Raw genomic sequence first — 12,703 nt, forward strand, 5'->3', positions numbered from 1 at the left:
GCAACAAAACCTTTGGAAGATTGGGTTGAAGGGAAAACTTCCAGGAAAATCTAAATGGTACACTAGAGAGAAGGTGGAGGAAACATTTCCTCACCTCATTAAGTAAAAGCTTTTGGGGACCAAAATCCTCCCAAAATGGGGAGGTGTGATTTGAATTATATCATTATATTGTTTTACATCCATCTCAATGCATTTGAAGTGGAAAAAGTGGAGGAATCAGCTCACAAGACCGTTTTTACTCGCGGGACCAAGTTTGGCAAAACGAGGTCTGAAACCTTCGGGGAGTGTTTTGAGGCATCAAATGAAATTTTTTGGGGGTTAAAATTTGTCTCTTAATAACCAAACCTTTTCATGTTATTCTACATATAGACATATTTCCAACGGCGCAAGAACCATGTCAGTTGGAGTTCGTATGCAAAAGTTATGCCACTCAGAAGTTGACCTTCCTGTTTTCACACCTATAGTTCAGGAGGATGCTGCGTTAGCCCAATTATTCATGGAAAAGGGGCTAGCCACATGTTTGTGATGTAAAATACTCTGGAAGAGGCTATTTTGCAACTCTAATTAAGAGTTGTTGTAGTCAAAACTAACCACTAGTAGGCTATCGGGCTATGTTATAACCGGGCCACTAGGAGGTAGAGGCATTCCATTCTTTCAAGAGAATTTTGTTCCATAGTTGAGAAAAGATAGCCAATAGAGATAGGAGGTAGAGCACACAGAGAGGATATACGCATTGTCGTAGCCCATGGGCCACAAACATTACTTCTTTGGATCTGCAGCCATATTTCCAAACAGAGAAAAAGAGTGAAGCGACCTCACCTTCCAGCTGGGTTTTCTCCCAAAAGGGTTTCCTAAAGAGCATATCTTGTGTATTATGTGTGTGTGAGATTATCTTTTCATTCTCTAATTTTTTGCTTGATTTACTTTTACATGCATGCACTAATTACAGTTAATTTTACAGATATAGAAATTAAATAAAACTGTAATAGTGAAGAATCTCAGATTTTTAATATAATATTATTAGATCTGTTGTGATTAATTGTCTAGTGGAATATCCATGAAAATTTATGGATCATCAGTACATCACACTATATATCTCTTTGTATTCTTCCAATGCAGATAAAATCATATATCCCACTAACACTCGAAGCAAATCAGTTGTCTATGAAAATTGCCTCCCCAGACAAGTCAAGAGCGTCATATTTTTGCTTGCTCCCTTCAATGCTTCTAAGTTAGTGACTATTTGTTTTCTTCCTTCAATGATTCTAAGTCAGTGACTATTTTTTATTTCTGAACCATTTTTTGTTTCTGTTATATTTTAAATCAGAAATAGGGTTTGAATACTAAAATATTTGAATACTGAAATCTCGCCATTTGAAAATTTAACCTGCACATGCAATCTACTTGATGATTCTAAAAATGTCTGCTAATTCTCTCCCCAGATGAAGAAAAATTAACTCGCCCGTGACCTGTTTCTTTTGTTTAAGCCGTGATATGAAAATCTTTTAAAATCGACGCCTTAATCTTCCTAGGCCAGAGTAAAGCTTTCAGCCTTTGCTTGAAATTCCTTTGCCTTTAACGGCAACAAAGCTAATGTAGCAATATTTTGGTTAGAGATTTTATTCCCTCTCACTTCACAGGTTGGGAAAGCATAGTAAAGCTATATAAGGGAAAAGTGTGAACCCTAGAGCTTTCAAAAATATTAGCTGCAATTGTGTAACACAATATCCCTACTCGCTTTTGATTCAATTTTCCAGAATTTGTGCTAGGGAAATAGGTTCTGGGCAAACAACAATTGGTTTGGAAGCTGGAACTGGCCCTCTCTTATTTAAGCTTCTTTTGTTAGTTGGGACATAAACCGGTAAGTATGCTTAGTGAGGTGGGTGGGGAAGTTAGAATTTCACATCTAAGGCCTGAGACCTATCGTAAATCTAAAATTCACCATATACAAGTGGCGAATTTGTAGGAATGACAAGTGGTTGGAAAATAGTTTTAATCGTAATTTCTTAATTTCTTAATTAAAGGTTGAGTAGTCCTCTAACTAACTGAAAGGGATACACCTAGTCACAAATACAAAAACCCTTCATTACCTTTTAATAGTAACTAGAAGTTATACATGTAGTTAGAAATATAAAAACGAACCTGCATGGACTACACGTTTTACTTATGAGTACCACTTTTTTCCACAAGATGTCAACTGGTTTGTGGCCATGTGTTCTACGAGGGGATTCTTAGTATAGGCCTACACAGCTGTGTTGTGCCCCATTTATTGTTGGTAGATTTCTCTATATTTTTTTCAATTAAAAGTTCTTTGGTTGTTCTTTAATATTTGTCATTAAAAAAGCATTTATAGAGCCTATTTTTGGAGTCTATTTTGTAGGTTAAACATTCCAAACCATGGCGGATAAGTATACTAAAAAAATATTTACAACGGGTAAGAAAAGTACCGAAGAAGAACTTATACACACAGTTTGTCGTAGCTCTTTAGCTTCTCTGGTAGACACAATTGGTTTTGCACATGGGAGTCCATATTTTCATGATGCAAAGGCATCGACTATTGTTCAAGAATTTTCTCCCTTTGTGAGTGAGTTGTCCATTAGATTGTCATCAAATTTAAGATGGACAACAAGGGCATGTGCTCTTAAGGATAAGGCAGTAGACATACAACATGTCAAAGAGGGGCAGGATTTTACAACTTTTGTGATACCTCTCTGCAAATCCATGGAAGCTTGCAAATTTGAATCCAACGTACCAACAAATGGAGTTCATATAGAAGACAAAAGTAAATTTTTTCAAGAAGATTTATGTGAGAAACAAGCACTTATTACCAACTGTTCGATTTCCTTAAAGGAAGATATTGGATCCCACAAATGGCTTAGAACAATTTTCAAGAAGCTACTGCTTGAGATTGAAATTTGCCTTGAAGTTGTTGAAGATGTTGTGGTTGCTCCAGGGACATCATCAGTTGATGACCATCCCTTCAGTTGGGCTCCATTCCTTGTTGTTCTGAAAGGCTTGCATGCCATTGCTAAGTTATATGATGATGCAATGGAAGAATTGTTATTGAAACTGCAATTGCATCGCTCAGCTTTAAACATTCTTATTAAATAGTTGCGGTGGCATGATGACCATTTTTGGCTACTTGACTATGGGTTTCTTCTTGATTTTGAGTCTAAGAAGCGACTTGTAATGGCAATGTTTCCTGAACCACAGGATGACCATGATGAATGACAAGATGTTATTATTCAGAGATCTCAGCTACTGACAGAATCATTTGAATTGTTGGCTTATGCAGAATTTGAAGTTTTGCAGGGAGGGATTTATGTGGAGTTTATAAATGAGGAGGAAACTAGCCTAGGTGTCTTACGGGAATGGTTTTCTCTGATATGCCGTGAAATTTTAATCCTCAAAATGCACTTTTTTTATCATGCCCAAAAGATCGTCGAAGGTTCTTTCCCAATCCTGGTAAGTTGTTACTATACTACTGATGTTGGATGGGTTTTGTGGTTTTTTCCTGGACAACAAACTGCTATGACGTTGACCTTTGAGGCCTTACTATTAAGAAAAGGGCACTTTGTATCTTATCATTCAGCAATTAAATGTCAATGAGATATGTTTCCTAGTGAACACTTGTTCACATATTTGTGGCAATACAAGATGTGTAACACACCACACATGGTTGTTGCAGAAATGTATCATCAAATATTGTTTGTGTGCATAAAAACATGCTAATGGTTAAATATGAATGGCCATCTTTTAATTTAACAAGGTTTTTGGCAATTACTGGAGAAAATGCCCATTTTAGTAATTATGCTTTAGAAGCCCTTTATTGTAATGCTTACTGATTTGGTTTTACAACTTAGGGTTGTTGTAGTATTGTTGAATGTGAGCAATATGTTAAGTTATTAGAAGTTGGTTGGTGCTTAATTCTAAATATTTCCTTGTGCTGCAACATCTGGCGTGAATCCTGGGCATCTTACCTATTTCAAGTTTTGTGGTCAAGTGATAGCTTTGGCTCTAATGCACAAGGTCCAAGTTGATATAGTTTTTGCTCGCATATTCTTCATGCAATTGATAGGACAACCTGTCTCTTGGGAAGATGTTCAGGATGCAGACCCATATTTGTATTCTAGTTGCAAGAAGATTTTGGACATGGATGTAGCTTTTCTTGACTCAGATGCTCTAGGGCTTACCTTTGTGACTGAAGTTGAAGAACTGGGGTCCCGGAAAGTAGTGGAGCTTTTCCCAGGTGGTAGGGACCTGGTTGTAGGCAACAAAAGTAGACATAAGTATGTGAAGCTTCTCATTCAGTGCCACGATGTGACATCAGTTACTGAAAAATTTAAATGTTTTTCTCAGGGATTTTCAGATCTTCTTGTCAATTCCACACATCAACAGTTCCTGTGTGCATTAGAACCTGAAGATATGGACCTCATGTTATATGGATATGATCGAGATATTTGTGTGGATGATTGGAAGGTCCACACAGAGTATCATGACTACTCTGAATTTGATAACACCATAATTTGGTTTTGGCAGGTATTGTAGTATCCAATTTACATTTAACCATGCTTAGGAACAGAGAAATCATTTTTCTATTATGGTAAATCTGATTCCCCCCCTTAAATCTGGTCTTATTCTATGCATGTATAATGTGATGTGTTCAGAAACACTAGTTTTGTTCCTAACTGTGCATTTGGGTTGGCCCAGTTAGGGTTTGTGTTAACAACTGTGAAAGTTACCAATGCTAGGCTTGAATTGATTTAGTCTAGTAAAGTTACCAATGCTAGGTTTGAGCTGATTTAGTCTAGTAAAGTTACCAATGCACTAGGCTTGGGTTGATTTAGTATGGGAAAGTTACAAATGCAGTTAACTCATTACAAAGATATTATCAATAAGCATGGAGCTCCAAGGAGAAGACATCTTGGACTTATTATCGCTGATACTTTATTTGGGGGCTTTGTGAGGTTTGAACATGTAACACGTCCTCTTTTATGGTATCAATTTTTCGTGTTTGAATCATTTTTGTATCTAATTGCTGTTTCTTTTTCGTTTTGATTTTGTACAAACATGATTGAAGTGGGAATTCTGTTATTCTAATAACACCTTCATTATCTGAGGTATTGGTTGACCCATGCTTGTTATGTTGAAATTGAGAATGCTACATTGTTATGGTCTGACTAGAATAGGTTATATTTTCCCGGGTTCCATTTGATTTAATTCAGCTATTCTCATTAGAATTTTCTTCTTCCTTTCTTAGTCTGGAATATGCCACTTGATTTTAGTACATGTTTTGAAAATTATTTAGCATTTTTTTATATTTATCAATAAGGCATTTTCTCTTAGGCGATAAGACTGTCTTTTTCTCCATTTTGTTGCATGTGTATACCTTTGACTGACATCATTGTTGAGGAAGAGAAAAAATTTGTTCAGCTGACACTATTTCTGAGGCATCACCAAACTATGTTCATTACCTATTGAAAAAAATTGAAACTTGATTGGCTTATGTCCATTTTCATCAGTTTTGAGTGACCCTATCAAAAGGTGAGAATAAGATGGGAATGGAGTCTGTGATGTTGAGGACCGCAATTTGATTGTGAGAAATGAGCTTTTAATCTATCATGGTAGGCATTTGTGCTTCTTGAATTTCTCAGAAAATGTTAGTTGTGGTAAATTTGACTTATCCATGGTTCTCATGTGCAACAGTATCTTCACCTCTTTAAGGGATTGATTTTGACATGTAATGGTTGTGGTATGGGTAATGACCCTAGATGGTAAGCTATTATACTATCGTTGATTACAGTGATTGTTTTATGAGGAATTTCATGACATGAATATCTTGTATGCATGAAGAATAATGTATTTGCACAGGCTTGCAAAAACTTTGAAATTTTGATGAAGAGAAATATAATACATCCACATAGAAACATATATCTTTAAATCCATTTGGCTTCATGGGAAAATTTGTTGATTCGATGATTCTTTATAATTTAGAGACAAACCAACCTATAATTAAAATGGTGTCTTCAATAGAAATACTAGATTAATTTTGTTCTATTAACTTTTATAGGATTGATCAAATAATTATACAACAATTATTTGTATATAGCATGAATGTGAATAGGAGTTTGTAACTTTGGAAACTTGGCTGAGTGTGACGCATATAATGAATAAAACTATAGTAAGTTCTGTCTTTGGTAGTGTACAAACTATGACAAGATAATTTTTATTGATGGAAACTTAATTTTTTCCCCAAGTTTATGAAGACTTACTTATCCTCAGGAACATAGATTTTCTTTTTGGTATGCTAGAGATAACAACAACTGGAAATAATGCAACACTCTTCAACTCTGGTGTAATGGTAATAGAACCATCAAATTGTACCTTCCAGCTGCTCATGGATCATATCAGTGACATAGAGTCATATAATGGGGGTGACCAAGGATTCCTAAATGAAATATTTACATGGTGGCATCGCATGCCAAAACAAATGAACTTTTTTAAACACTTTGTGTCTAGTGATGCAAAAGAGAAGGAGTTTAAAACCTATCTTTTTGGAGACGATCCTCCAATTTTGTATGTTCTACATTACTTTGCTAGTGAGGTTTCCCATGCAACTAATTCATCAAAGTGAGTTATCAGTTGCTTAATCCACACTATTTTTACATAACATTAGGATTTATTTAGTTTGATTACTAAATTAATATGAAATTTATCTGATTTAGGTGTTGCACCACACTATCTTCTATCATGCAATTTATTGAGACAAGGAAAACTAAATTTCTTTGGATGTTATGCTATTTTTTTTATCCTTTACTTGAAATCGTTGATGTGTTGCATCAGATAGTTAATTTTTGACGATCTAATGGGATAAAATTTGAAGTTGCTATTGGGATTTACGTATGTGAAAACAATTGTATAGGAACAAGAAAAGGCACTAAAATTCTTCGGGCATACTAGATATCCTACTGCCATTTTAATAGACATGAATTAAAATCAAAATTTGTTTCCTAGAGCTACTCTATTCATCTTATATGTAAGTATTAAGTAAAATATTTTTAGTGTAAAACATTTACCACTATTTATTTCAAAGCAATTCAGACATTAACACTATTTTCTTTCCGCCGAGGAAAAAAATTATAGTGTTTCATTGCAAGTCTTAAAGCGTATATCTAATGGATTCTCGTTGTAAACAATTCTTTGCAAAAACTCGAAACTAAAGGCTTAAGTCATTTTGTATTTTTCCAAGGCCTCAAAATTTAGCTTGGATTTTGATTTAGAACAACTCTATATCTACCAACCAGAGTTTTTTCATGCATTGTCCAGAGCTTATAGGCAATGAGTATCAATCCCACCATCCTAGTAGCCTACCCATTAAATTAGTGTAGTTGAATAACACAACAACCACATTGTATTAACCCATATTGTTATGCTTAAATGATATCAGGTTCACCATGCTAGTACTAGTTACACCATCCTAGGATTTGTGAAGGATAAGGGAACTTACTAATGATCGAGTGAACTGAAACTATACAACTGTTGTTATGACTGGCTATGATAGACTGACTATATCACTATTACCGTCTAGACCTTATGGCTAGGACTCTTTCCAGACTATGATTGAATTTGATCGACACATCTATGAGACCATCTATGACTACTGGAAATGGTTAGAGCTTCAATTACTAGAACTTCTATATTTAATAGAAGAGCCTTAGGATTTGCATTAGATGTGTGGAGACTTCCTTAGCACCGCTATCCTTAGTTTCGTAGTAGCTACAGAAAATTGAAACTTATATATGCTAATATCATATGTATGTAGATGTATTATGGTTCTATCTAGATTTTGATCCTAGTAAGGTACTAGCACTTTATTAGACTATTAGTTGTAGTCCATGCTAAGGTTCCTAACACAGTAAGGTGTCTTTCTACTAAGTTGTTATGTTAGTGTGAAATATCTTGGAAGGTGTGCCAAAAACATTTTACTTAAGTCACTAGGTGAGAAGTGACCCTAACAAAAAGTTGATGGCTTCTTGCGATTCAGATTTGCAATAAAAATGGAAAACCTGCAACAAAAGTATAGACAATCCAGAATAGAAAGCAGTAGTAAAAATATCCAATGCAATAACCCAAATGGAAAGACTTTAATTGAATAAATTCTTTATTAAAAACACTTGGTGAAGGAGATTTACAAAAGGGTTTGTAAGTCCCCCTCTATGGGATGGGTCCTTTGATGTCCTTGATGCTTCAGAAAATTATCTTCTCTCTCAATATGTGAAAAACCCAGACAAAATGTGGAGAACTCGAATGGGAGCTCAAAAAAAAAAAGATGATAATGGTGATGATGATTATGATCATGGTGAAGAATGAATGGAAAACCCTCCTATTTATAACAAAGTATTGAGTTAATCTCGAAAATGAAGAATAATAAAATAATATTAACCAAATCAAGATCTAACCGCTTGGAATACTTTATTATATTTATTGGAGAGGGAAAAGACATTTAAAATGGTTAAATATCTTTATTTAGAAATAATTAACAAATAAAATTATTTATTAATTATTTCGCGAGAATTAAGAATGGTGTGAAATTGAAATAATTATTAAATAGTGATTTAACAATTATTCCAATAATAGAAATAAGGAATATTAAATAAATAGTGATTTATTTAATTATTCCTAAGGGATTTAGTCAAATGTGACAATGAATAATTATTTAAATAACGATTTAATAATTATTCTTAGAGAAAATTAAATAAATAATGATTTATCTAATTATTCTCATGGGTTTTTTTATTTAAATCAGAAAATAATTTAATAAAAGTGGTTTACTAAATTATTTTCCATGGTGAAAGTGATTTTACCATGGTAAAATTAATCCTACATTGTGTATTTCGATACACCTAGTTAGAAATGGATAGGTGATCATTTTTTGGTGATAAAATATTTCCCCCACACGTATGAGTGTTAGGATAAAATCGTATGACCGAAATACGTTGTCGGTTACACTGTCAAGAGACACCAAAAGGGGAGTCAAAAAGAGAGAGAAAGAATTGAAGCGATACAAGGACAGATAAAAATGGAGGGGAAAGACCTACTAAACTGATAAAAGTCTCCTTTTGTGTGGGCGTACATGATCTAAAATGAGGCAGGGGAGGCATACCCATACCCACTGAGATAACTCCGTACAAATAATAATGATGACCCCAACAATGTGGGACTGAGATACAAATTCCATGATACATGATACATGATACACTAACATAAATGGGCCATAAAATAATACAATGGATCCCATATACATAATGCGCCTGAAAAAAAAAATAAGTCAGGACTGAGTACAATAACATCTGAGTACATGAGACATAATTCCCCTCAAGATGACATGGTGAGGGGGGATCACAACCAAAGAAGACCTGCAAGACAGGAAAGGGCTCTGAAGATCTGAATGGATCATCTAAAGGAGACATGCATGTTGTGGGTTCTACAAATGATGGAAACCGAACCTATCAAATCTGTGGAACTGCATCTAAAGTCGGATCATATGGGCATGTGGGGGGCTACCTAAAGGGTCACCCCCTTAGAAGGTCTAAAACATATCACACACACCTGAGAATCTCAATCGTGTGATAAAGAGCTGAAGTCAAGCACATGAGAAACATCCAAGTCAAAGGGAAATAATGATTCCCTTTTCTTGATCCTAGGCACCGAGCAAAGATGGAAGTTTGAACCAAGGTATACCTCCCTCTAGACCATTCTTCTAAAATAAATGTGTTGAGGTCCACAGAAGAGGGTCCGCCAGAGTTAAGGCAATAAAGAATCCTTAACAAAGGCATGAGGGAACATAATAGAGTGACCGATCGACTGACACCAGGGATGAGGATGGAAGAAAAGAAGATGGGTGGAAAACTAAATACTTCCCTTTTTAGAGCATAATAAGGATGGTTAACTTGGCAGTGACTGGCTCGATTCTGGAGGGGATGGTCAATGACTCAAACAAAGGTTTGACAAAGACCAAGTGGTAGAGCTGGAGGCCAAATATGAGTAAAATGGGAGGGATGTGACATGACGACATATGAAACACTATAATGGGACATAAGGGGACTCAAAACAAACTCCATAAATACAAGGGTGACTCATCTCTAATGCTCTGAACAAGGGTGACTCAATGATGTTGTCACATGGGGGAGGCCTGGAGGGGACCATGAAAACATGAGTAAATGATGGTTACTCATGAAAAAAATCGACACATGAGTCAACCAGTGCAAAGGTAAAGTGGTACCAGAGTATGGGTGGCTCAAATGAAGAAATTTGGTTTTAATAGGCAGCAAAGTGAGACCTCATGGAAAAAATGGCTTCTCGGTGAAGTGTCAAATTACCAAAAAAAAAGAGAGACCCATTATAGAAATCGGTGAGATATTTCCAACGGTGTTAATGGTTCATCAAATGGAGCTACGGTTTGGTTGCAATGGGTGATGGATAAACTAGGGTTTTTCCTACAAAAGGGATTTTCTCCCTCAAATCCAATTCATTTTCATAGTGAGCTATGGAGAATTTGGAGAGGAGGAGAATGCCCTAAATCTTGTGTACCAGGGATTGTTCCATGGGCACGACTATATAGATCAATGAATTGGAGAGGCTTAAGACACGAGCTACATCATCAACAATGTTTTGGATATGTGGTAGTCATTCCTTCCACCATATCACTGGAGGACAAATGATTCTAGTGGAGAGTGTGTTGGGAGGGACCTACTATGGGTGGACCTAAATGATGTTGTCATTGTTGAAACAAAATTTTACATTATGTAGATGGAGGACCAATGATAACTTTTCACTTGAGACAATTTTATGCTCACTCTTCTTTGAGAAGATACCCACTATTCAATGTCATGTTTAGATCTATGATGGAGGCCCACAGGAGCCAGGATGCATCATTGGGGAAATCTACTGAGACGAGGTAGAGGAGGGGGAGTCAGATGAGTGTTCCGACCTTATTTTTTCACTCATTGGGACCAGATGCTACTATACATAGACGATTATCCATATAGTGGCATGAACTATTAAGGGAATCCTGACTTACCACTTCCGCCAAGATAGGCATGGGGCCCACATGGTAAGTGAAAGTTTCTATACATTTGATGAATTTCTAACTTAAGAAATATATGTATGTGGTATTGATTTCTAAACTTTGTGGTATGAATATATAGCACCAGTGAGGCTGGAAGGATACATGGGATGAGCTGCAACACCGCGGGTTGAAAATCACGGTGGGGCCAAATCACAACAGAGACCAAGTGGTGATTCTCTAATGGAGGATCTCCAACACATATGTGATGTATTACTGATCGGGGTGACAGAGCGTAAGTGGCATGAGCGATAAGAATGGTATACAGATGAGTGCATGGGTCTTCCCTCAGAGTGATGAGGAATCATGCGACACATTGCGATGGCCGGTCAGGCAGTACGAGATCTATAGGTTAGGGGAATGGAGCCATTGGCTCAGGAGCCTCCAGATGATAGTGATTAGGCATAGGGACATGTGGGTCCCCATTTTTGTTTTATGATAACATGTGAATGAGCATGTCAAATGTATTTAGAGTAGTGGACTCAAAAAACTATATTACAATACATATTTATGATTATGCATCTTTTTGTGACAATTGTGCAGGCAAGAGCATTAAATGCCAGTTGGTCTTGTGTTTATTCACCATCCGCTGAAGCATATTTTTAAGGATCTTGTTGATAGATTCAACCTCACCCTTTCCTTGGGGGTAATAAGATGATACATATTGATGTTTGAAGCCCAATAGAGAGGATAACTCATGCCATATCTCATATTCAAAATGTCAGCCATGGTTAGAGACCAATTGTTTAGGAACCCCAAATCGAGTGATAACCTGGTTAAAGAAGAAGAGGGTTGTAGTAGTTGTTGTGCTATTGAAAATTGGCATGGCTTAGTCCCATTTGGTAAAATAGCCGAGGACCATGATAATATGCTTATGGTTATTAGCAGATGGGGGTCGACACTTCATGAAGTTAATATCCCATTTACGTAAAGGATGAGCTGCAACAATGAGATGGCGGGGAGCAGGTGGAGCTCATTCCTTAGGGGCATGTAACTGGAAATTGGGATAGTGTTTGACTGCTTCGATACAATCACTAAAGAGAGAAGTAAAAAAGTACCCGACGCACATGATTTTCTAGGTAGTGGCCATTTTGGAGAGGTGACCACCACAAGCGTCACCATGGCAGGCATTGAGCACTTTCTCAACTTCATCATGGGTGATACAATGATGAAGGACAGTGTTAACACCGCGACGACAAAGGTCATCACTAATGAGGAGGTAACAAGGGGCTTGATGTCGAATACATCGTTGATCATCACGAGTGAGGTGGGGGGTGAATTTATGGGTTTGAAAATAGGTAAGAATGTCACCATACAAAGGATCATCTGAGGTAATGCCAAACAAGTGTTCATCTAGAAGATCTTCATTTACTGGCAGATCTCGTGGACTGGTGCGAAATTCGGAAATGAGTTCAGCAAGGGATAAACCTTTCTTAATCTTAGGTGTGACAAATTTGAGATCAAATTCTTGAAGGATAATGATCCAACAGGTGTACTTCCGCTAACGATCTGTCGACTCAACAAGAAAGGCATGGGGTTGGAATTGGTCACAACTTTGGTGGTACATGTAAGGATATA

General features: G+C 36.5%; 1 pseudogene; it reads left to right on the plus strand.

The window, feature by feature from the left end:
- The first annotated feature begins 2,397 nt into the window (after positions 1-2,397).
- Positions 2,398-4,548, plus strand: LOC149202014 (E3 ubiquitin-protein ligase UPL5-like; annotated as a pseudogene).
- The last annotated feature ends 8,155 nt before the right edge of the window (positions 4,549-12,703 follow it).

The sequence above is a fragment of the Pinus tabuliformis genome, chromosome 2_1, assembly GCF_031772625.1.
Source record: "Pinus tabuliformis cultivar Carrire ecotype Pingquan chromosome 2_1, CPIR1, whole genome shotgun sequence".
In the NCBI taxonomy this organism is placed as follows: domain Eukaryota; kingdom Viridiplantae; phylum Streptophyta; class Pinopsida; order Pinales; family Pinaceae; genus Pinus; species Pinus tabuliformis.